Below are 24,773 nucleotides of genomic sequence, written 5' to 3'. Positions count from 1 at the left end.
TTTATTTTTTAAGTGCCAAGATAAAAGCGCTTAATCTTTTGATTTTCTGCTGCTTACATTATCTCTCAATGGTCAATAGAATCACAGAATTGTAGAGTTGGAAAAGACTACAAGGGTCATCTAGTCTAACCCCCTGTAATGCAGGAATCCTAAGCATTTTGCTCTTTATAACAAACTTTACTGCAGGGGAGTAGATTTCTTCACAGTGAAGACATCCCACGTATTCATGTTTCTAAGTAGGTCTACCATTACTTTCCATCTGGTTACTCTTCTTCAGTATGTGAAAAAAGTCTTTTCATTTAGTATTGTAATCTTACACCTACTTATTTTCTTTCTTTTTTACCATGTATGGATATATGTATGTATGTCAGAAAATTAGCTCTCACACCAATACATTCATAGTGAGAATTTTCTTATTTTTGTCCCAATCCTAAATATATAAACCTTTAAATCTGAACACAGGATATCCCTATATGCCACAATTAATTGCGTTACAATTACCTTTTAAAAAAAGCAAGCAGGGGTTGCATTCAGTGACTTCCACTTGCACAAATGGATGTCCTCCTTCCCCTCTGTGAGCTGTCCAAATATGTTTTTTGTGAGGGGTGGTTTCCCCAACTCTCTGTAGCAAATTTGGGAATGACACAGGACACATGCAGGGAAAGTGAGATAGGGGAAGTCCTGTTACACAAGCAGATATTATTCCACTTGCCCCATTATTTAGTTGAATACTTCCCCTATGCTCCACCCAAACGACTGTTACAGGTCCAGTTGTGCAAACGGTGTGTTTTCAGGGTTAATTTATGTTTAAATCTTAGGTTATAATCTCAAGAGAGGAAATCACTCTAGTCTTCAGTCTCTATCCCCTGTAGCAAGAGATAAACATAACATCAAAGGCCCATTGCCTTGTTTGCAGAGCACTAAGTATTAAAAGGAAATTGTTTGTTTCTGTTTATTTTTTTTAAAAAAAAACATTATGAGCTGGTGTGGAGGAAGCAGAGGATGCAAAGCAAATGCACTAGTACACCAGTGAGATAAAATATTCTCTTCTCATTGGTCTTTCTTCCTCCACACTTTATTTCCAGGCTATGATACATTCAGCCCCGCCAAATGTTCAAGCATGCTTAAAACTCATAGCCCATGATTTCAGAGTGGAGCACTGAGGGGCTGATTTGCACATCACCTTTCCCGCACACATGTATTGCCCTCCTTCTTCCGTGGTCATAGAATTATCTGTCGGATCAACCATCTGAAGGGGAAAGCATGTTCTGACTATCTCAGTTGCACTGGCCACCAGGCTCACAACTCAGAAAACAAGTGCACCTTTCATGAACATATATTTGCACTTTAAAAATAAAGAAAAAAAGAACTATCATTGGTTTGTTATTCATAAAGCAATGAGGTTTCATAAAACACTCTGTTTACAGAATGTAAAGGGATCAGAATTAAAATCCAATTTAAGGAATTATGGAGCCTTCAGATTGCTTTTGCTCAGTGATGAAAAAAGACAGGGATGTTGTTACTGGAAGAAAGCCAGCAGAAACTGAGCGCTGTAATAATAATTATACAACCATGTGTATGTAAAGGGGAGGGGGAAGTATTGAAAAAGAACTTAACAGCCTCAATAGTTACAACTCGATAGCCAAGAGTTTCTATGACCTTGATTTACAGTTCACTGAAAAAAATTGTGTCACTGAGTTCCCTTCTTCACACACAAAATATGTCAACATCTAAACAGGCTACGCTGGGGGTTAGTTTGCTTCATTTCCATTTGAGGCGATATATTTTTTGTGTTTATACATGTAAGGAGATACTTTTTTTCCCCTGTCAACATTAAGTAGATCTGAATTGGTAGCTGGGTCCTATGTAAATAAGGGATTGGTCGTTCTTACTGCCCAGCTCTATAAAGCCTCTATCATTGTAGCAGTCAAACCAGTCACTGCACGGCCACAGTTAGTAAAATCAAATTCAATTGCTCAAGTAGAGCATAGTCTATCTTTGACATATTTGTCAGACAAAATCCTTATTTCACCCTTCATATTTAGCAACAGTTGGCATTTATTTGCAACATTTCCATACTGCCCAAAAAGCTCCATGGACAAACAGAGCTTGGAAGGCCCATAAAAGGGATCATAAAAGATGAATAATAGGGACAAAGGTGGTGTCAGTTTCCCTACTAATCATATTCTCCAGGCTGAAGATGGCCCCACCTGCTTCCTACCTCTACTCTGTCCCGTTTAGATGCATATAGTAGTTTTATGGGGCCTCCATAAAATGCACAGTTAAGAACAACTGCTAGTAGATATCTCTTCTTTTCTTTGAATTCCAGTGAAGTGGTAGACTCCTTGAACTGGTTCTTGGAATCAATAATGGGCTGACAGGATGCAATAAACAGAAGCTCAAGTGAAATATGATTTAGTCATGGGTAGTGGTGGCCATATTGTCATCCAGTTCTAGATAAAGGGATTAAAATCATCCTGAAGGATGAAGATTGGGCCACTCCTGGGTTCTGCTTTGCTGAAAGCAGCTACAGCCTAGAAGGTACTTGCTCCAGGTTTGGGTTGGTACAACGGCTGTGCAGCACAGCACCTGGGAAATCTGGATCTAAAAACAATTGTTAATATAGAGATGTTTTGATAAAATGAAGCACTGCAATCCAATCCATGTGGAGCTAAACTCGTCCAGAATGCTGTGTCAAGGTGGCTGACTGGTATTAAACATAGAGGACATATAACTCCTCCCCTCAAACAACTTCATTAGCTACCAATACATTACGGGGCCAGAGTTAAAATAATGGTAGCAAGCTCCCACAAAATATTCCTCCCATACATTCCACCTCTTAGCAAGATACTCCCTGCTAACTATACCTCTGTACTGTACTTCTGTTGTGTAAAGCATGGAAGACCATCTCAAGAGATACTCAACTGACTCCCTCACTCCCTGCACTTAGGAGACAGAATAAGAACATTTTAGGAAGGATCTAATACCCTAATTTATTTTAGCAGATGGGTCTCTTTCCTGCCTTTCACACTATTGTTTTATCCTGTGCTTTGATTTAATGTTACCATATTTATTATACAGGTATGTACTCTATTTTAGCCTGTTGTAAGCAGCCTGTGGTCCTTGTGCAGCTGGGAAGTGGGGTAAAAAAAAAATATGTAATAAATAATGGACAAAAGCTGTCATCCCAACCTAATCAATTATTTATCTGACTAAACAATAAATACATGTTACTCAAGTCTTCAGAGTTAAGAGTCCATTGATTAAGAATGCTTTTCAGTTTCTCAAGTTACAACTGGGTTCTTTTAACAGTAAGCCTCTGTAACACAAGGAAAGACAAACAAAAGCTTCTTAAAGAATTGTGCCGTGTTTTAATTTACACTTCCTCAAGTTGTGAATAAAAAGGAGGGGAAGAGATTGCAGAGTCAAACAAGATATGGGCTACCTCAAAACAATCACAACCTTTAAAGGTAAAAGAAAACTGACTCTCCAGAGCAGGGCTATGGCTTTCTTTGAGGGGCTGGGGTGGAGAGGAACTTCCACTGACACAGCACAGAATACAACACAGTCCAACAACATCTGATGGGCCACAGCTTCCCCACCCCCTTAATCTCATTTTAAACAAAACAAGGTTCAGCCCCCATGAGTATGAAGATGTTTCTCAATAGGCAAGAAACTCAGGGCTCATACATATTACCTTTGGCCCTGTGCTTTCTAGGTACAGGTCTGCATTTTAAAGTGCCATGTCCAAGTGCTCCCGCCCCCTTTAGGGCTTCCCCCACATAAACCCACTGTTTAAAGCTGAATCGGAACAGCAGCACAATTTGGGTTTTCCGCAAACACCTGCCTATCTGGTTTTGCCCCACATTCCAAAATGCCTATTACACCTACAAGCTGTATGCCAGGGGTAGGCAACCTAAGGCCTGGGAATCAGCATGTTTTTACATGAGTAGAATGTGTCCTTTTATTTAAGATGCATCTCTGGGTTATTTGTGGGGCCTGCCTGGTGTTTCTACATGTGTAGAATGTGTGCTTTTATTTAAAAATGCATCTCTGGGTTATCTGTGGGGCACAGGAATTCATTCATATATATTTTCAAAATACAGTCCGGCCCACCACATGTTCTGAGGGACGGTAGACCGGCCCACGGCTGAAAAAGGTTGCTGACCCCTGCTTTATGCTTTGACCCTCTACTGCAGTCCACCATAAACAGGAAAGCTTCCACATTTGCCAGTATGCAGACAATGATGACTGTGAGTAGATTACAAGAGGCCCAATTATTTGTCTTAGAATGGAAATCACATTCCTACAATGTTTCTTCTGTTATACAAGAACCGTCTGAGGAGTCTTGAGTAGAGTTCCTAAGGGCCACAGTAAGTTCTTAGAAGGCTTAGTAGTCCTAGTATTTATTTAGGGTTCCTAATAATGTTATTTTGTATAGGAACATAGGAAGTTAATAAATAATAATAATAATAATAATAATAATAATAATAATAATAATACACGTGTACCCCGTTCATCTGACTGGGTTGCCCCATCCACTTTGGGCAGCTTCCAGCATATATAAAAACATAATAAAACATTAAACCTTAAAAAACCTCCCTATACAGGTAAGCTTCACTTCATCTAGGTCAGCATTGTCTGAACTGACTGGCAGAAGCTCTCCAAGGTTTCAAGACAGGGTTCTCTCCCAGCCCTACATGTAGATGCTTGAGAATGAATCAGGGACCTTCTGCATGCAAAGCATATGCTCTGCAACTGAGCTGCAAACCTTCCTCATTGCTTAGTCTACTCCTCCAGGCACACTTAGGTGCAATCCACTGCCACTGAGAACTGACACGGGAGCCTGAATTGCACTTCTCAAGCCACCCATGGCACTAACACATCCAGTTTTTCTTCTTTCAGGAGGGCAAAGAACTGTGGCCTTCCACATGGGAGAAGTGTAGAATTTCTAACTACTCAATAGTCATAAAATACTTTAACATTCTAAACCAAAGCTCAGAAACTGGCCTAGGCCCAAATGTGAAATTCAATCACCGGGGGGGGGGGTCCTTTATTTATTTGTTAAAATGGAGCCGTCCGAAGGACTTGCAATAAGTGTGCAGAATGTGAAAACGAAAGACAAGCAGATGAAGCGATAACAGTGCAAAGTGTTTTGCGTATCTTTTCATACAGATGGCTTTGAAAACTCATAACTTGGTTGTATATAAAAAGAGCACAAGATTTCTCGGCAATAATGGCATGGCAGTATTATTTTAATCAACTTCTATAAGCAAACCAGACAAGTGGGATGGGTATCACATACTTATTAATTGGGACAGATAATTTTCAGATGTTTATTGAGCCTATAAAAACATGCTCCTGCAGTTAATGAAGGAAACCTTCTAGCCCTGAAAGGCCAAAGTCTAACATTCTAACAAGTAGGCTGAAGGCTGTAAAATGGAAATAAAGTCTTCCGTGACAGGAATTTCTTGTACATAAAAGAAGCTGACATGGAACAAAATAGCGCAACTGGCAACAGATTCCTCATCTGACTGCCACTAATTTCATGCCTATCAATGAGCTGGAGAATTCCAAGATCCTTCCTCTCTGGAACCTTTTGTCCCAGCACCCCAGGAAGATAAATTAGGTCATATGTTATGCCCTTTTCCCTCCCAGCTCTTGTTAACCAAATATTGGCCACATGGATCACACCAGCCAATACCAAAAGCATAAGCTGACCATTATTTGAAGGGGGAGGGAGAATTAGATTAGATGCTGCTTTCATTTCATGGAAAAAGATATTATCTAAAACTTTTAAAAGAACCAAAATGTTGAATAACACTATAAAATGCATGAAGGGCAAATGTTTTAGAGAGAGAGGGGGCTCACGATTAAGAGCAAAAGTACACAAGTAGAGATGATTTAAGAGGATGATTTTTACTGTTGCATATGGCGGCTGAACAGCAAAGAGTAAACATGATTAGTGTCTAGCAAAGCTCATCAGCACTTTTATAGCTTTAGGTTTAATTAAAACAACAATGGTGCTGGGATCTGAAGAAATTAAAGAGACATAGTTGAAATAATGCCTTTCTAGCATGACATTCTCCCTAGGGAGGCAAAGAGGAAAAGGGTTGACTTAAATAGCAGGATGGGGGGGGGAGAGATAATGGGCATGGAACTATGAATTCTACCATCACATTTCTAAAATATGTGTGCAAAGCAATCCTAAGCATTTTTATTTAGATGCAAGAGCCCTCTTTGGGAGAAGTGGCTGGAGGCCCATGTAGGACAACATTCCAGTCTTAAAAGCAGTCTGAAGAGACTCATTTCAACAATGCCTTGCCTGAGTCACCCAATGACCCCATTCCAAGCACTGTCTTGATTCCTTATTCTTCCCCATTATCCCTTGAGCTGTGTGAGTAAAGGTGGCAGCAGACTAGACAGAAACGCCATAGTTGCAGAAGGGATGCCCCTTTAGCTGCCAGACAGTTCTACCAGCAGGGATCTAATTTGGGAGGAAGCATCTGCTCTGAAGGGTCTACCTGGGAGGAAGCAGAACACCTAGCTGCAAGCAATGACCCTAGAGAAGACCAGGTAGAGACAAATGCTATATCAATTCCTCGGTCTCATTTTGTTCTTTACATTGCTATTAGCTCTTTATGGGTCTCATGTATGCACCAGCTCTATCTACATCATTGACTCAGGCTCCAGCCTTTATACTCAAGTGGTGGTCAGAGAAACTTCCCCCAAGCAAATCATGAACTATAATCCAGGTACCAACCATGAGGCCAGGCTTAGACATCACAACATGCTATGTTTTCCATCAGAGCAGCAGTACCAAGAACAGGGCAGAAGTGGAGCAAGAACTTTTCAGCAGGTGCACCAGCACATTGTGTGTTCACATTCAACCATAGTTCTTGATAATAAAAAGCACTATAGTTTAATCTCCAGGTGTTTTGGGACTACAATTCCCATCATGCCTGACCACTGGTCCTGTTAGCTAGGGATGATGGGAGTTGTAGTCCCAAAACATCTGGAAGGCCAAGTTTGGCCATGCCTGGTTTAATGTGATCCACACACCAGGCCACATCAGTGCAAGATGAACTCCTAAATGCTATGGTACCTATTAACATAATTTAACACTTTAGGCAGGGCAATAGGAAGATTTTCAGTTTCTCCACCTTGTTGTAAGGGCTAGCTGGTATTGCTGGATATATTACATCTGTTGACACTGAGGCTAAAGCCTCAATTCATATCAATTAAATTTTTTGTCACTGAAACCAAAGAGGTGCAAAATCATGCCGTATGCAACATCAGAAATAAACAATTTCCCCTAAATGTGTGGACTGGGTCCAAACAATTCATAATTTTAAAGTGTTTTGTAACTATGCATACTATTGCAAATGTTTTCATAATAGATTGAGGTAGTCATTTCTGCACAACAGCTTCACTTGCAACAGCTTTCACATGCTGTTGATGAAGAGCTAAATGAACAAATCAAATGGGGATTGTGAACCTTGGCTGTCCAGGTGTTACTGAACTACAACTCCCATAATCCCTGACTTTTGGCCTTTGTGGCTGGAAGTTGGAGTCCAACCTCACTAGGAGGGCCCATGAAAGAGAATAAGAAAATTATAATGTTACAGCTAATCTAAAATATGTATGTAAGACATATTAAAACATAGTCTTAGATATACTCTGTAGGTGTGTTGCAAGTAAAAACCACGAGTGATGAACTGCAGTGAAAACTAGCTTTGAAAAAACACAAAACACAGAGATAAAAAGCCACTCTGTAAATGAGAATGATAAGTGAACCACTAAAGCAGAAATCAAAACCATATACATTTTGCATGTGGTTTGCTGAAAAGCAATACCACTAATTTGACTCACTTGCAGATTCTTAAATAATAATTCTGTGTGTAGCTCTTGAGGAAAAATGACAACATAAATAGACTGTATTGTCAACAGACTGAGGGTTAGTAAACCTTCAAAATGGGTTATGGGCTAAAGTGCCATTTACTTTTAGGAGGGCATTTTTAAGCGAGTCTAAACAACACATTTCTAGAATCCTTTAAAAGATAAACCAGTTCAAATCCTTGTTTTAAATCAATATTTTGAGCAACCCAAGTTTCCATCATCAATTCTGACTTTGGTTATTCCCCAAAGCTGTAGATTTATACATATTTGGAAACCAGAGTAATTGGAGTATGAAGGTAAACAGTTAGCTAAAAGTCCCACTGAGAAGTCAGGGGGCTGGTGGTCTGGAGACAGAAATAGTGGCAATTTACGTTGCCAAACATCAGAGTGTCTATGGTTGACTAGGCAGCAGGTTTCCAACCGCTGCAAGAGGAAAAACTCACAACTTTTATCCAATGCTTATAGATGCAACCAAAATCTAATGATTGTGCTACGTTAGCTTGTGGGTACTGCTGCATCAGCACTCAAAAGAAGGTTGCTAAGACCTGGAGCAAATGGACATGGGGAAAAATGTTTTAGATGCTACAACTGTAATCCCGAGTGCCCTCACTAGACAGCAGCTCATCAGCGTGACTCAATTCTGAGTAAAAATGCCTGGGATAACAACACAACATGATTTGCAGGCTGAAGTCAGCCCCGAGCTCTGTGCTTCTGTGGTGCAATTGCTATGTACGCACAACCCTTGATACAAAAATATTATATAAGGGAACATGGGGATTCATTACAAGTCTTTACTTGAATGGAGAATAGATTTGTTGTCTGTGATGCTAAATAAACCCAGAAGTGTTTTGCACAATACTTTTAGTTCCAAGTTGCTGCATTTTTTTAAAAAAAAGTATCAGCTTTTCAGAGTTCAAATGGCAAAAGATTAAGCTTCTGAAAGGTGGTGCTCTATAGCAGAAGAATCAATTGATAGGTTGACTTAGCCTCATAGCAGGCTATTGTTGCTGTGTTATGTTACAATTAATTTTTAAAATATATTTCTTGCCAGGTAAAAAAGGCCTTGACGTGTAAATTGCACAATGATTGAAATATTGTTCAGCCACAACTGATAAGTGTCAACAATCCTTTATAAGTACAACATCAACATGGAAATAAAAACAATGGCACTCCATGCCTGATAACATCATTCAAAATCAGAAGGCTTCAGTGTCAATTGCCCTCTGCTCACACTGCAGGTTAAGACTGAATGGCAAACCCTGAGTGGAGACCCAGGAGTAATTCACAAAGTGTGAACAAGACCTCAATCACAAATGCAAATGAAACCATACTAGATTATTCATGCCTTTAATTAAAAGAAACTCACTATGACAAACAAAGGGAAATAAAGAAACAAGAAAAGATTGACTTGTTTGGAAACAAAGGAGAATGTTGCATAATAAACCGTGTGGGCTTAGTTTAGGAAATCTTTGAAAGATTTGCAAAAACTGCTTCAGTTTGGGCCTGGTAAAGAACCATATACGAAAACCCTATGAAATGCTAGGCATGCTACCTAAAACTGAAGGTGACAAATGCGTTGGGGGAAAGTGAGGCAGTAGTAAGGGGAACATGCTGCAAAGGACATTAATACTAATGTAACAACACAGTTTAACTGTCCACAGTTGGTTTTTGTGCTTATAAAACCTTGGAGAAAAAAATCAACATATCTTTCAACTGGCTAACAAAGATAACTAAGACAAATAAATACAGTCCACGAGAGTTTTTGGGGACCTTCACTCAAGATACTAGACAATGAGGTCAGGCTAAGATAAGCACATCACAAAAAATGCTTACTAGCCTAGAGTACATCCTTTACAGGTCAGAGAACCATCTTGCTTTCCGTGCTTGGCAAACACTGAGCCTGCAGGACTGCTATTGTGAAACACAGCTTACAACCAACCCACCCACCCCACTACTAATGGGAAGAATCAGGATGCAATCTTTAAGTCCATCAACTTAGTGCTTATTATGGTGATGAAAGGAATAATGTTCATGTTACCTAAAAACGAGAATTCAACACAATGGTGAATTGTTTCAGAATTCTGTTTGTCTTCTCCAACTGATAGATCTCTCGACATGTCTAGCTCTTCTTTTTTTAAAAAAAGGCTGACATAATCTACTGCATTATGGTAACCATAGATTGTAACAATAAATTAATATTTCCTTCTTCATTTGAAAATCAATAGTTTTAAGCAAAAATAAGAACCCACATCCTACCAATAACCACAAACCAGTTCTCCTCCATGTTTCTCCAGTGGGTTCATTTACACAGTAGTGCTCTCAGAATAGCTGTTAGTACATCTTTTTGTCATTTCAGCTTTCCAGAGTCATTAGTATTAGGCACTGAAACGGCACAGCACTCGCCTGCCACTCTGTTGAAGCTTATAGAGCATCTCTTTCCTATGTTGTTTCCTCCTTTGACTAATGTTCACCAAGACTCATACATCATTCCCAAATTGGCCCAAATGAATTAAACACAGCTCTGCTTAACATTACGAGATTTAAATGGATTTTCTCTCTACAGGTCTGCCCCATAATTGGGTTTATCCATCTTGTTGAAGTACAGTTTACACTTGCTAACATCACGACAATTCAAGCTACATTTTCTGCTCCAGTGGCAGGAGTGAAGGAGATTTGTCATCGGATCATAACAGGTAATTCAAACAACAATTAGTTTGATGACGGCCCGTATGTCAATGTCTGGCCCCAGTCGGCATTACTCACACCCTGTGTTCGCTAAGATGAATTGTGCTTACAATTCTTCATTTTCAATCATCAACAACACTTGCAGAAACAACTTCAGCTCTGTTGACACAGGAAATGTCCTGTCTTTTCAGCAGACGGTTCTCAAAGGAACTTATTGACAAACAGCTGTATGTCATCCATCTATTTAAATATTTGGTGGCATTAAAGAAATATATCCTTTCCCTCGTTCTGAGAAAAACACCCTGTCACTCCTTTATGCTATATAATTTTTCCTAGGTGCCACAACTCTAAAACGCTTCCAGTAAAATTGGTCTGCATCCACAGGGCATTTTGGGGGAAAGTTCAAATGAAAACCTGTGTGAGCTGGATCCCAGATTACTGCAAAAAGGCACCCTGCATGGGGCAAATCATTAACACAGGTGATACATTAATAAAATATTTTCATGTTTAAACATACATCCACCAAAATAATTCCAAAACCAAACTCAAACCTGCAAAATGTAGCATGAGAAGGGTACCCACAAATGTCTCACAAACGCAGAAATCGCTTCAGGATATATTACATTAGCCAAACTGAATACCAAACCAGTGTGATTTAATGATTATGGTCCTGGACTTATGAACAAGACCCAAATCCCAAGTCTTCTCAATCAGGAAATTCAGGGACTAACTGGAACAGTAGCTCTCTATCTCTCAGTCTAACTTACCTCATAGAGCTGTTGTGAAGTTAAGCCCTTGAGGTAGGACAGGACAGAAATTTTATATAAGTACATTAAAATAAAAAAACTAGCTTTCAAGATGACTCTAGTGAGACACTAGGTACCTGCTGGTTTTCTTTTTTTTTTTAAAGGAAGAGGTAAAGGATAAAAATATTTCTAATGCCACTCTTTCCTGAAGAAACACAGTGTTTCTCTTCTGAAAAAGCATTTAGTGGTGTTTTCTGAGAAAAGGAGTCATAACATTGCTCAGTAGCAAAGACAGGCTAGACTACAGAGGAAGAATGGGGACCAGTGGGCCTCTAGATTTTAATTGACTATATCTCCCATCATTGCTCACCATTGGTCCTACTGTCTGGGCCTGGTTGGAGTTTGGAGTCAAACTGTATCTGTAGGGACACAGGTTCCTCAATCTTGACCTAAAGGATTCTCTTCAAACTCTTTTAAATAAATGTATAAAATAATCCTATGAATGTGCACTCAAACGTCCCACTGAGTTTAATAGGTATTACTCCTAGGTTAATGTGCATTGGATTGCAGCCTTACATTTCCTTTCAAGAGTATGGAAAAATGCTTTCATAGACATAGTTTCCACCTTCTTTGCACTATCGGAAACATATGCCCCCAAACCTGGAAAGCCAAACTAGACTGCTCAAATACTACTACTGAGCTTATAAAATAAAGTCATGCTTTTCCAGGGCACAACTAAAGAAGAGATTTTTCCACATTCAAATAAGGGGGGGGGGGATTACATAAATAACATGAACCCAGGAATTCTGGGCCAGGATGATTGATTAATTAATGGCAAGTTTAAGATAAAGATAGGAATATAAAGTCTCTTGAAGCCAGGTAGACACAATAAAAATGTTTATAGGCTAGGATGCTGTCAAGACCACTGTGATGGAGGGGCATATTTGTCTTCTACTGGATGAATCATCCCCATTTATGCAAAATATTTCATACAAAACGGGGGGAAAGTCTCTTCATTGTTGCCAAAATGGGAAAAAAAATACAAGCAACCTTTAAAAAAAAAAAAACCCAAAATTTGTTTCCTCTGCCTTATGGAACTAGTGTTGTTCTTTAATTACTCAGACAATGATCACTTTTGCTACATAGCCCCAGAATACAATGTCTCATCCTACACTTTCCTATGTGTCAAGCAGCTCATGCAAGTTGACCCTGTGAGACAACTAGGTAAAGAATTGTTAGGCTACATTTTGATCAATCTTCCAAATTTGACATGGGAATACTTGCTCTACTTGTTTTGTGTGTGGGTTTTCCAGTTAGATGGATATGAATAACTGCCTTTGGCAGTCTGCTCTGCTGCATGCTGTGCAATGTATCATAAGCTGCAGCTGGTGGGAGGAAGGTCTATAGCCAGCCTGGCTAGAAAACACCCATGCAGCATACACACAGACATGCCTTCCACAAGGTTGCAGAAACTGAGTTGCTACTGCCCTCTTTAAATTTATTACTGGCATCTGGCACCCAGGTTTCTGAAATCATCCAGGAAGAACGACAGGAAGGCCACCCACGCAGTCCAGTCTCAAATCTCATTTCCCAACCAGTTTCCATGAAGACAAATCAGGTGGGAAGAGTTAGGATGAGCTGGGAAGATTTTGCTTTCCCTAGCAAAGTCCAGTTTTAACATCCTTTTTTCCTTCCCTGGTGGATCCCAGTCTTAATCTCAATCTTCTTCCCTGGGACAGCATGATTTAAATCTTCTTTCTTCCTTGAAGTCTTAGCAGAACCTACTCTGATCTCCCTCCCTCCCAACCTCCTTCGAAAAAAGGTGAGAAGAGAACACCATGCACCAAAGAAATAAGAATTCCTTCTCTTGTTTGTGCATGTCTTGCCCTCCCTCCAAGCTGGCTCCCTTGCACGCATCAGCTGCCTGAGCTGTGTATTTGCAGGAAAATGTCAAGTGTGCTGTACATCACCCATGACAGCTCACACACATTTTTCCATGCAGGTAAAATGCCATGTGTGAAGTTGTACCATCAGCCGTATAAGGAAGCCTATCAGAGACCCAATAAAATTCCTTTTATTATATCTGGGACAGAACAAAACCAGAAGATGGGGTGGTCATAGAGCAGTGAGGCCACATACCACACCACTGGTGGACTGCCTACAGCTCCATGTGTCAAGTTGTGAAATACTTGGTTAAATGTTAGGACAGAGCATGAAATTTCTCCACTGATTAAATATACCATAGAGATGTGATTTACGCACACACAGTCAGCATTGCCACAAAGTAAAAGTTTGTGGAAGCCCAAAGGGAGGAGAAGTAAAGCTTCTGCAATGTTTTAGCAGGTTTTCAATGCAGTAAGTTCTCAAAAGTAAAGAGAGTAGCCCTTGGCTGTCACCACTGTCATTCTAGTTCCAGCAACAATGGCTCCTCACCAGTCTGGACAGAGAGCCAGACTTCACCTCCACCTGCAAACAGATGGGCTCATCTATAAAACCACTGCCAAAAGCTTTTACATAATGAATTCCTAAGGCTACTTATTATAAAACGACTAGGTGCAGCCTCGTTAAACATTAGCTTGGAAATAAATAAAATAAAATAATGACAGGGTGAAGAAGTAAAGTGCATTACAGCTGTCTAAACTGAACAAACATCCCCACCCCCCCACATCATATTCTTATGTGAAGGAACACATAAGTGGAGGAACACCCTGTTGCAGCCAAAACCAAGAGCAAAACCCATTTGCCACAAGTGGTGAGGGGATTAACAGACCTATGAAGGCACAATAATCTGCCACATAAATGACTCAACCAAATCCAAAATTCAGGATACGAAAATAAAACCCAGGGTGGCACTGTGCTAAAGTATGTATGATTGATGGAAGCTCTCCTTTACTAAAATGTATGCAAAAGTAAAAGAGAAAGCATTTCACAAATTCTTTCGAGGGATTTAAAAAAAGACAATAAAGATATTGTTCCACTATCCTGAATATTTCTCCTCCCAACTCTTTCTAGCACATTCACCTTGAATGCTAAAGCTAGATGAGAGTGGGAGGACAATAAGCTTTCCGAAGCAAGACACAATGTGGTGTATCGGGGATTCAAAGCAGATCAATACATACTAAAAGCATTCAAGTTCTTTGCATGCTTCTGTTTGCCCACATGGGCATCAAGCCTTAGCAAACACAAGCCAAGAGAACAATGCTGTCTGTTCTCAGACAAATATTAACGGGATAAGATTTCTCAGTAATGCACATTGTAGTGTGCCCTACCCTCCAGTGAAGTTATCTGTCTTCAAATGGCCAGTTCAGGACCAAGTGGGCTTAAGATAACAACCTTCAACCACAAAACCATGAAACTGGCATGACTTTTCTGTCAGACAGACTCACACTGTCTGATCCCTGGGGTGGGCTCCACTAAAACTAGAACCAAAGCTCAGCTTGCAAAAGCTCTCCCACAATCAGTTTACAGGTCTGGAGCCATCAATCCAGTTCACATTTTTAGAAGAAGAAGAAGAAGAAGAAGAAGAAGAAGAAGAAGAAGAAGAAGAAGAAGAAGGAGGAGGAGGAGGAGGAGGAGGAGGAGGAGGAGGAGGAGGATGATTTTTTCATCTCCGCCAAGCTAAGCAGTTGTCTCCTTATCTCTCTTGCCCTGACCTAGCCACTGTGATCCACGCGACGGTCACCTCCAGACTGGATTATTGTAACTCGCTCTACGTGGGGCTGCCCTTGAGACTGACCCAGAAACTCCAGCGGGTGCAGAATGCCGCGGCGAGACTCCTTATGGGGTCTTCGCTGCAAGATCATATTCATCCGGTACTATACCAGCTGCACTGGCTCCCGGTGCAGTACAGGATCAGGTTTAAGGTGCTGGTTTTAACCTTTAAAGCCCTATACGGCCTAGGACCCTCGTACCTACGGGACCACCTCTCCTGGTATGTCCCACAGAGAAATTTACGGTCTGCAAATAAAAACATCCTGAAGATCCCAGGCCACAGAGAGGTTAGGCTGGCCTCAACTAGAGCCAGGGCTTTCTCGGCCACGGCTCCAATCTGGTGGAACGCTCTGTCACAAGAGACTAGGGCCCTGCGGGACCTGACATCTTTCCGCAGGGCCTGCAAGACAGAGCTGTTCCACCAGGCCTTTGGCCAGGGAGCAGCCTGACCCCCTCCTCTGGCAATCTGCACAGAATTTTGCTTAATGGTTGCCATCAATTTGATTTTAATTTGATTTTAATTAATTTTATAATGAATGTTTTTAGAATGTTGGATTATTTTGATTGTTGTTAGCCGCCCTGAGCCCAGCTTCGGCTGGGGAGGGCGGGATATAAATAAAATTTATTATTATTATTAAGAAGAAGAAGATTTGGAACAGCAGAACACACACCAGGTTCCCAATTGAGTTAAAACTTTTTTTCCACCATCTACAGCAAGAGAGTCAATTCATACATATACTGTTGATATTGAGCAGAAAACATCATTCTCCCTTCACTCAGCATCAGAACAAAACAAAACACACACCCAAGCTTTGAGAGGATTAATCTTCCTCTTGAAGATGGGAGATTTTCAGAGCAAAACCCACCACCAAAGTCAGGGGCAGCAAACAGCTGCTTGACAGTTGAGACAGTAAAAATTGGTTATTTTTCCTGAGACATGGTATGTACACATTGCATTTAAACACAAAAGCCCCACCTCCCCTGAATACCTGGGCATTGCTATTCCTGCTGACTCGAAGTGCAGCAACATTTTGAAGAGGTCCTACACAGGTGTAGGGCTCCTCTACCTGTGGAGGGTTCCTAGGCCAAGCAGGACCTGCTGTCTCATTGAAGAACCCTACATGCATACATCAATACATGCAAAAAGCCCCTTGTCACCCAATGGGTATGTTGGGTGTGGGGCTAGTCCACACAGTCCTATAAACCTCTCTCACACACTTGCAATACAGGAGGGAATTTATCTGAAGTCGCTTATGGTATGTATTACACATTATATACATAAGAAAGTTTTAGTCATAAAAATATGAATTTTAAAAGAGTTTAAGATGATACAATATTACAAAGCAGTTTAGGCTTGCTGCAAGTTCTGCTAAGGTAGAATCATGGCCAGATTTAGGAATCAACACTGGAAGAATTCACTGCAGGCTGCCAGCAGGACTTGGTTGGAATCTTACTCTCCTGGCATCAGAGGTGCCAGGGTTGCAACCTGGAGGGTGCCAATTGAGATGTCCATATTGCAGAGAGAGTGAGTCCACTGTATGATGTTTTGCAGAGGTCTCTAGGGAAGGACACGGCAACCAGGTCTTCCGTATGCACCACCATACGGAGTCCTTTACAAAAGCCTTTGGGGGACATTTCAGGTACAGCTAGGCTGTACAACTCAAAGCCTTGAGTCTTCTATTGCTAACACAGAAAATTGTTCTGATTTTAAACTTCCTCCCTGCTATTTGCAAGGATAGTTAATGATAAATTCCATTTGGTACCACTTACTTGTTGCAAAACATAAGTAGCAATTTGGTCAACCTAACTGTTTAAATTATGGCTTCTCCCAATAAAACTCCAGGAGTTCAATCAGAGAATCTTTGGGTAAACTGAAAGAAAGCTTGTTCATTTCCCTCTTTTAAGCTCTGGGGTGTGCCATAGTTGGCTGTTCTGGGCATATATGGACAGTGGGCTTGTCCCACTACAGGAAGTGACATGTAACTCTTCCACATGAAAATGCAGAGCTGAAGTAGCGGGGGTTATACAGACGAAAAGTTCATCCTGCAAGACCAGGAGGGCAGTCAACAATGGAGTTGTCAGAATTCCCACATAGCTGGTGCCAGAGTACCAACTCGTTCTACAGTAGTACCTCGGGTTAAGTACTTAATTCGTTCCAGAGGTCCGTTCTTAACCTGAAACTGTTCTTAACCTGAAGCACCACTTTAGCTAATGGGGCCTCCTGCTGCCGCCGCGCCGCCGGAACATGATTTCTGTTCTCATCCTGAAGCAAAGTTCTGAACCTGAAGCACTATTTCTGGGTTAGTGGAGTCTGTAACCTGAAGCGTATGTAACCTGAAGCGTATGTAACCTGAGGTACCACTGTATTTTAACTTTACACGTTTTTCTGTAGTTGGAGGCTCATTTGTACACAACTTGAAATATTGATGGCTCCACTAGCCCTTTCCTGATGAAATAATCACTATAAAGTTTGCATTTCCTCAGTAGTATTTGAATGCAATGCTAAGGTAGTCACTACTGGGAAACCCAGCAATAGTTCTGAATACTGCAAGTTAAGTCAGTATTAAGAGACTACATGGATGGTTTTGTAGCAAACAGATAACCTATTGTGCGAGTCCCTGACGGCTTCCTACCTGCTCCAGGAAAACAGTGGTACTCCTCTGAGTAAGAAGACATTGTGCAAACAGGAATTAATTAAACAACCATGTTACAGAACACAGATAGAAAGCAACGTAGCTATTGCAAAAGTAGTATCAGATGAGGACAAAATACCACTGGGAAAAGGTAAATGCAGACATGTACACATAGCTTTAAGCAGCCTATAAATAATAGATAGTAATTTGGTTTAATAACTACATAATCTCTCTTTAGGCTCTGCTTTATGCTGAAGTGTTTAGAACCTTATGAAACACATTGGCCACAATCCAGCACAAGTAGAGAGCAATCCTAAACCCCAATCTGGAAGGAGATGCGACTGGGTGGAGTTATGCCTTCACCTGGTTCTGCCAAACTGCGCTCACCAAAAACACAAACGTTCAGGAAGCTCCCAATGACAGTCATGAACATAAGTCCACAAAACAGGGCATGCAGGACAGGAGGGCAGAGGTGAAGCAGATATGGCAATGGATCCTAGCCTGGCCCATTTTCAAGGCCCCAGTCTGAGCCACCTCAGCCTAGACTGCCACAGCAAAAAAAAAAGGGGGGGAGAAAACCACCTCACATTTCCCTCTTGGCTAGTAGGACACAGGCTTTGGGTGCAGCAGTGACTCTGCTGCTTCATTCTGCCCTGCTCCCCTCAGTCAGGAAGAAAGACTGTTTTGCTAGTGTGCTTACAGCCACATATTTCAGGCAATGCACTTAACGGATGTATTGGATTTTGGCTTTCAGCTGTTTAACTTTGAAATATTAATCAAAAACTTCATCCAAACCCAAACTACCAACAATGGTTTCTCCCAAATTTAAGATTTGTTTACCAGAGATCAGACTTAGAATATTCTTTAAATTAGATGAGAAGGTTCTGAAACCTCAAATGGTTTGTAATACAGCTCGAAGGCTAGAAGGAACATACTTTTGCCAGCATTTAAAGAGTTTCACTAGCTTCCAGTTTATTTCCAGCTACAATTCAGAGGGTTTGAAATACCTAAACCAGTGTTTCCCAACCTTGGGTTCCCATACATTACTGGACTACAACTTGCACCACCCAGACTATTGCCTACACCAGTGGTGTCCAAACTTTTTTCAAATAGGGCCAGATTTGATGAAGTGAAGGGCAGGGCCGACCAAAGGGCCAACCAAAGTTGTTAACCTTTTTTTAGGATTGAAGTTGTTAGTTGAGCTTTTTTTATTATTTTCCCCCAGGAAATAAACTGCCACAGGGTTCAGATTAAATCAACCAGCAGGCCGGATTAGGCCCCTGAAATGGACTTTGGACATGCCTAGCCTACACTAACTGGGGATGGTGGGAGTTGTAGTCAAACAGCATTTAGGGACTCAAGGCTAAGAAGTCTGCCCTAAACAGTCTGGAACTAGGCTACCTGGAAGGATCAGCTGCTCCTATATACACCTGTTGAACTGCTAAGATCTTCATTCCACATCTTGAATTAAGGTGGTGGGTGGAGAGCCTTCTCACTAGTGGTACCCTACTAATGAGATCACTCTCTCGATGTCACATGACCTGGTGCCTAATTGCAAGGAAGTCATTGTTTAGGCAGGCATTTAGTTATAAGCTGTGCCGCTAACTTTAGTGCTGTTTTTATTTTTTAGTGCTTATCTTTGCATTCCTGTTTACTGCATATTAAACTTTGCATTCCTGTTTACTGCATATTAAATGAATTGCTAAGCTGCTTCAGGAACCCTTGTTAGAAGATGGGTTATAACTATTAGAAACAAACAATGAATGCCTTATAAACCCAGATCATACATTGGTCTATCAGATTCAGAAATACTCTACCTTTATCATTTACGGGGGTTTGCATGAAAGTTTGGGAGATTTTCTTCCTGTGAATACCCCATATTTGTATGCAAACAAATGCATTGCACACAAAAAAGAGGAGCTTTTTCTAAGAGAGAAAGAGCTTCAGCTATGTTAAGAGGGAACATAATCATTAACCATTTAAATGAAAAAACATTCACTATGAATAGTGGCAAGTAAGTTGAGAATAAATCTTTAAGACTTCCTTTTCCTTAGTTCTTGGACAAACAAGTGATTAGGTGACATGCCTGATATGGTTAACAACTTTAGCAAAATTAAAGCTGCAAGACCCTTACCTGAAAATAAGTCTCCCTGAACACATTTTAACTTACTTCTGAATAGACATGTGTAGGATTGCTCCATTAGATACTAATTACTATTACTGTTACAAAATCCCAGTATTGTCATGCAGTCTACAATTTAAGCAATTTAAGACAGAGCAAAAAGTTGCATGAAGTTAAGCTTCAGTTCAGAAATTGTTTTTCAAAAAATCTTTTGTGTGAGAGCCAAGTTTGCTTGGGATTGCAGAGAATGTCTACTTCATGATGCATAAACCACACACACTGGTTTTATCAGTACAGAATGACAAAGCCATGCATGGATGGTACATCATGAAACTGAAACCTTAACACAAAATGATGTTCAGTGGTGCATAAGTCAAAACATTTGATCATGTGTACTATCTCTCTTCTTGTATGGAACCCAACTTTCTGAATAAGGTAGCTTGAAACATACATTTACATTGCCGCTTTTCAGAAATAGGATCCTTTACAACACAAAAACTATGGCTACATAGGTGCCACTTTCTGCAAAGATAATTTGCTTAACTGGAAACACAAAAACACCACTTGACCAAATACTGTGTCTGGTAACCAAATGCAAAAGTGGTTGATTTTATTCATCGTGAAGCTCAAGTAAAAATATTTTTAAAGCAGGGATTATTCTGGTAGACAAAAGGGCAATGCAATAATACAAGTAGACAATGCAGATGAACAAATGTTGCAAACCTAGGTAGCACATTTTGCACCTTGTGATATTTTACTTCACTGCTCTGAATATTCCTGGGGAGACTGCAGCATCCAAATTATTCTAATGATGAGAGGTCCACAAAATTGACTTTTCATTACAAGTCTTCCTTTTGTGAGTGTAATGAGCTCCAAACCTCTCATTGAGAATGGAGATGGGAAGGATAGAAGAGGAACCATCCCCACAGTTGTACAGAGCTTTAAGATGCTTGATGATAGCTAGGGTTAGTTCATGACATGCAGAAGTTCCAGAGCACTTCAGAAGCACATGGGTGATACCAAACACTCCTCATGAGCTTGGACCTGAGGAGAATAACAGGGGATTGTCTCTGTGCTGCACTTGAATCCAACACTATGTCAGAAACAAGATCTCACCTCTCACACACTGGGGCTGGCACAGAGCCCTGGAAACCACAGGGTTGGGCTGGCTACCAGAGTGGTCTGAAATTGTGGGGCACCGATAATGACCAGCTACTCAGAGCATCATTTTCACACAGTTAAACATAGCATAAAGCTAGCAATTTTGATCACTGAGGTGCAAATAACCTAGTGTTGCTAATAACGTGAAGGCACAATGGCTCTAAGTGATTTAACTAGTAACTATTCGTGCAATCACTGCAGAGAAAAGTCTCTGGAAGAAATTCCTCCTGCAACCATAGGACTAAAAGGGACCTGAAAAACCTGTGTCGTGCCAGAGGCAATATCCTTCATATATCATGTATCCCATAATCCTGAGCGCAGGAAGAAATACCAAGAATCAGAACAACCAATTTAAGATTACTTGCATGGAAGAAAATGGAACTATTTACTTTAGCAGCAATCACACAGTGAAAAGTACACTTGATCCCAACTCTGTTCAGGAGTGTGGCTACTGCTTGCTGATTTGGAATGGGCCTCGCATGGGGGAGGGGAGAAGTAAGCCTTTCAAACAGAGTTTGACCTTTTTGGCTGATGTATGTTCTGCTGGGTTGTTAGGTCATGTGACCAAGCTGAATAGCATTATGATCCTGTGTAAGTCCCCATTGCCTGATCCCATCCCAATAATTTCTGAAAACAAATAAATTCCCTGGCCATTAATATTAGCTTGGTGCATGCCACATGTTACTGTGAATATTGTATCATTTGGTGTTACTCATTTATGGGGGTTTTTTTAATGAAGTGATTTTGTTATTGTTGTTCACTGCTTTAGTTATCTTTTAAAAATACAAATTTGTATATAAATAAATAAATATCAGTACATAAAAATGCAAATTGCTTTTAAGTAAAGTAACACTGTTTCCCAAAGAGTCACATGCACATTAAACATTTGCATAAAAACATATCCACCTCAATCACAGGATCAAACGTTATCAAGATTGCCACAAATAATGTTTGACACATGCAGCCCATCCGGTTGCATATCCTCGCGTGTGTTGTAAAAAGATGGAAACATACTGTGAGGATTGAATAAGTATTCTCCCAGCAAACATTGTAATTAAATTGCAACAGCAACAGTGACAACAACATCTTTATCTACACGTGCTGAAATATTTGCAGAAAATAGCTAGCAGTTCCAACAGGAAACACCTCACGTATCTTGGTGGGGGAGCTGTTTTAGGAAAATAAGCCTGGTATTACTTGACTGACACTTTCTTATTAGTCAGACGTCGGTTGGTACTATGAAAACTTGCCAAAAACAGTTTTACAAAAACTGCCGCAAGTGTTGGAGATAAGAGATCTCGTGACTACATACGTGCTCCTCATTCTAGGGATCAACAGAAATGTATGGGATTTTTATCAAACAAAGAATTTTATAGTAAGTGGGTTTCATGGTTACTGTATCCATAGCTACTAGGTTAAAAAAAAATCAGGAGACACCAACTAGTTTATTTGGCATGAACTTCCATAGGAAACAGCCTAGTCAATCTGATAAAATAGACTCTAGTCTGCCACAGAAGTTCCAGTGTTTAGGCAGGAAAAACCAATATCCATGTACTCTACATTTGCAAGGAGTGGGATATTTCAACACCTTTTGCTCTCACCACAAGATAATTACTAAGCTGAAATTGAGTCGAGCTGACTCTATAGGGTGTGTTTTGCAAATTAATTTCCAACTTAATTAACATAATGAGTGATTTTGATTTGCCTTATCAGGTTCTTTTTTGCCTTGAAGGAGTTGAATCTTTCCAAGATACAGGCCTACATTTGCCCCAGAAATCACTGATGTTTCAAACCAAAATAGCCAGTGTTTGTTTAGATCCCAAACTTTCAAATACGTGTTTGTTAAGGACAGGAAAAAATGGAAACAGAAATGTATCTAATGAGAAAATTAGCTAGACATTTAGAAAGCACACCAACGTATAATTTCACGTGTTTCATCTGAGGTAGTCCTGAACCTTGTTACCAGTACTTCACACACCTCTACTTGAAGGTGTGCCTCAGCCCTGGAATGTAATAAGCATATGATTCATGGGGCCATTTCTATCAGCTCAGGCTTATAATCCTTCCAACGAACCAATCAGATTACTCACAAGACATGGGCAAGTTTAACAAAAGAGGTTTCTTATCTGCGATCCCTGAAAAGCCTTCCAACTATACAAGGTAAATAGCTAAAACAGTCCTATAATGACTCTTTCAGACTGCTGAGGGAACTCCAAAAGAGAAAGTAGGAAATAGGTACACGTATATCAGGAACACAGGATGCATCATCAATAAAGATATCAATAGCTACAGAGTCATGATGGCATCATAAGTGAGAGAGTGCTATTGCTACTGTGAGAACAGAATATCGGATGAGATGGGTCTTTAGGGGTGCGAGTCGGGTGTATGAAAAGTAGAAGTTTTAATAAACTTTCTCAACTTCATTTATCTTAGGATATAAGTCATTTTAAATGACAGAACTTCAAATGAATCACAGGTGAGTGGGTGGCAAGTACCTGACAAGGCTCCTGTGCCTTTAACAGCTATATCATGAGCAGAAATTAAGCAGATAAAGTTGTTCCAATTGATGCATCATGCTGACTGGGGAAAGCTTTGTGTGCCGAATTTCTATTTGTCATGCAAACTGATCAATGCACAGAACGCTGTCAGAAAAAGGTCACCCTCCTACATTTGAAATATTGTAAAGAAAGTTATCGTTTTGCAGAAACGCACCTCTTCCAGCACCACAAAACTCAATCTATTACACCACAAGCTTTAAGGGCAGTAAAACCTAAGGCTTACGCTTCTATATGCAATCCTTATACCAAATCAAAGACCATGTATCTTTCCACAAGCACATTTTTTAAACAAGGAACAGAGCTAAATTAACACACAAGCCGGCTGTCTAAAGTGTCAACAATTAGTACACACAAATGGGAGTAGGAAATGCCAAAATAGCTGGACTTCACTGAAGGGGGAGGAGGCCAATGCAACTCTAGGTTCATCAAAAATAAGGAAAGCTAATGACGAGTAAGCAGTTCAAAACATGCCTGCCCTCTTTCACCCCATTCCCCTTCTCCCCGTCTCTTGTACATACCCAAAGAGACAATGGTTGATCAGGAGTGAATCACAGAGGGGGACACAGAGAGAGGGAGAAATGAATCTGAACCCTTTATCTTCTGTCCTTTATAAAAACTGCCACTCAGTTAGCAGAGATTGCTCTAATTGCTGTGACAATTCTGCAACCATTCCAACGACTTGTGTGTTCTGGACAGGTTTCCCTGCAAGTTTGAAATTCTTGGCCTGTGAACCACTCTGGTCTAAAAGAGGTTTCCCTTTGGAGCACAGAATGCTACATTAACCACTTGTCCCTCTTTTGAGCTCCCTTTATTCTCCTCTTTTCCAATTGCCAGATTTAAACCTTAATGAAAACTTGCCCAGCCTTTTCTTTCCACGAACCCCATAGAGTCCCTGGTCAATTTGAACACATTGTAACCAAGGAATTTCATATTGTCCCGTTTATACTGAATAGCACCTGATAACTAAAGTATACGTATCAAAAGTATAAACATAATACAGATACACTTTATGTTTATTAATGAAACTGATGTGTTGTAACTTATCACTTCACATATTTCTTTGAGCATCACAGAAATGTTTTGAGAGCAATGAAATTAGACACCAGAAGAATTTTTAAAAGTGAGTAAATTTGAACTAAAATGCAAAAATGTATTTCATTATGCATGGGTACACCCACACATTGAAGCTACTTGCGCTATTGGGTGATCTACAGGTAATGCAGAGATGCAAGCGAATATTCTCAGTGGGAGAAGTGTT

The 24,773-nt window shown here is 40.3% G+C and overlaps 1 protein-coding gene and 2 long non-coding RNA genes across 42 annotated transcripts in view; 1 reads left to right on the top strand and 2 right to left on the bottom strand.

Annotated features, from left to right (window-relative positions):
• The window catches only part of TCF7L2 (transcription factor 7 like 2), a 202,305-nt gene that overhangs the window by 165,506 nt on the left and 12,026 nt on the right, over positions 1-24,773 (bottom strand). The gene's annotated exons all lie outside the window — the stretch shown is intronic.
• Positions 409-12,088, bottom strand: LOC310763858. Its single transcript, XR_014548855.1, has 2 exons — positions 4,589-12,088; positions 409-4,419 (listed from the first exon to the last, which is right to left on the bottom strand). It is a non-coding gene; the product is annotated as an uncharacterized lncRNA (long non-coding RNA).
• Positions 15,694-16,762, top strand: LOC310763855. The gene is made up of 3 exons (XR_014548852.1): positions 15,694-15,762; positions 15,794-15,914; positions 16,126-16,762. It is a non-coding gene; the product is annotated as an uncharacterized lncRNA (long non-coding RNA).

Source organism: Podarcis filfolensis (genome assembly GCF_964270895.1).
Source record: "Podarcis filfolensis genome assembly, chromosome: 5".
NCBI classification, from domain to species: Eukaryota; Metazoa; Chordata; class Lepidosauria; order Squamata; family Lacertidae; genus Podarcis; species Podarcis filfolensis.
This window is presented reverse-complemented; position numbering and strand designations above follow the sequence as displayed.